We start from the raw sequence: 2,226 nt of genomic DNA, 5'->3' as shown, positions 1-2,226 counted from the left end.
ATGCCGAGGTCACACTGTGTATCTGCACAGACCTCTGTGGCAGCCACCTCCCTGTCCTGATATTTTGCTCCAGCTCCTAAGCAGGTCTTTAATATCTGGTGATTATTTTTGCCCCTGGAGCTGCCATAATGCTTTTCCAGTATGTGTTGACTGTTTCAGCTGCCACAATGAGGTCTCAGTTTTAAGGCAGCTTGCTGAAATGAAAGGGAAAGGGTTGGATTAATTTTAATTAAGCACCAAAAATTGAATTTCAAATAAAAGTACACATGAGAATGCATACTTTTGCCCTTGTAGACATGAGAAAATGCTGTATTGTTCCATAAGGGCAAGAGGCTTATGTTTTTTCTTTCACAAATGCAAAAGAAGGAAAGTGTTTTTCAGCAGGAATCCAATTTTACAGGGAGGGAATAATATGTTACATAGTTGAATCACTTTGATGTCAATTTTATTTTGCAATCACTTCATAAGATATTCATATAGCCTTTTTATTCCCTTAAAGTGTTCAAGTCTAGGCACAATACAGTATTATCTTACTCTTTACCATAATGATGAATGATAATGGGAACACATAATAAGATTTTATGTGTGCCCAAAGAAAAATCTGCTTTAGCCCAGATGAGAGAAATTTTGCAGATCAAATCAATATTTTAAAACAGCACAATTTATCAAAATAATACAGCTTTTCTTTTCTCAAACCATTGTGAATCTCAGTGTCTGCAGCCAGTACATGGCAAACTATTAGGAGGCTGATGGAATTCTTTTTGTAAAATCTCTATGTAAAATACTTAGTTGATAAAGTAAAAAAAAAAATAAAATCAAACCACCAAACCAAAACTCCTTTTTCCTCTCCTGTCCCTCACACTTACACACTATAAACAATCTAATATTTAAAAGGTATGTTACAACTGTTCTATAGTGATGCTGTTTACTGTTGAAAAGACATCCCAGTTCAGTAGCATCTTTGTTCAAGTTCCTCAGAAACTAATGGATCACATTTGGTTGTCCTGAATTTTTTATGTTCATGGATCATGGTTTATAACAAAATCCTCCCTATATATTTTGTTGCATCCTTTTAATATAGATTCAGTTTATTAATCTATTCATGATTTTAAAGTGTAGCCTAGAAGTAAATTTGTAAAGTGTAGAATGGTGGGACAACCCTGATAGAACTTTGCTGTCTGATCCAGCATCCTCAACACATTTGCTACATTTTTACTTGGGTTTAGATACTTAAACATCAGCTTCTCTGAAGAAATCTTGTTGGAAAGATTGTCAGGACAATCTTGTTGTCCTGATTGCAGTTGTTACAGGGCAGGCTATCTTTCCTGGTACATATGTGAATAAATCAAAATTACTTAAGGAGTTATTGTAGTGCAGTCAAATGAGAACATAAATAGTTCTAGGAAAAAGCATTGACAGTTTATCACACTGGATAAACCTAAATGAACTACATAAAATAAGACTGAATAAATTTTGAGCCTGTGTAGGTGGGTAGGACCCCACCTGGTATTGCAGACACCACTTTTATTCAGGAGAGGGAGAGCAGGATGTTTCCGTGCCCTAGGGAAGCACAGGAACCTTTAGCTCACATTTGCTGTATCTACAGAGCTTCAGCGCTGATCCCTCTTCCCCTAATTCATCCACAGCACAGCACGGCCTTGGTCCCAAGCCAGAAAAGGCTTTGTCAGACACTCAGCCAGGCACTAGATCACAGCAACTACCTGCACCGAGAGGCTTTGTTTGGCTCTGCTGTCGTCACGGAGCAGATTAATGGGAGAAAAAGGAGTGAAAAGAAGCTCTCACTCTTGGCAGCTGCACCCCTGTGAGCAGCCCCTTGTACACGTGGGGAGCCTGGAAGAAAAATGTGCTGGGAACGGGAGCGCTGCTGTGGAACTGCAACCCCCGAGCCAGGGCAGAGTCCCGAGGGATCCCAGGGAACGTGAATCGGGAATGGGGCTGCACATCTCACCGTGCACACTGACTTCAGCCTGCAGAACTTCTGGCTGTTTGCCCTCGTAGTAGCTCTACATAAAACACGACACCTGGAATTCCTTTTCCCCTCTTTCTTCATGGATAAATTAGCATGAAGGAAGCTGATGGAGCTAATTAGTTCCAATAAGTGTTTATTTCTTTGATTGGAATTTTTTGTGACCCAGTCAGATTGCTTAATTTTTGCAGTTTATGTTTTCAAATCTCTTCATTTATTCCACCTAATCCTTTATTTCT

Source organism: Parus major, chromosome 2 (genome assembly GCF_001522545.3).
Source record: "Parus major isolate Abel chromosome 2, Parus_major1.1, whole genome shotgun sequence".
Classification (NCBI taxonomy): Eukaryota; Metazoa; Chordata; class Aves; order Passeriformes; family Paridae; genus Parus; species Parus major.
Note: the sequence above shows the minus strand (reverse complement) of the source record.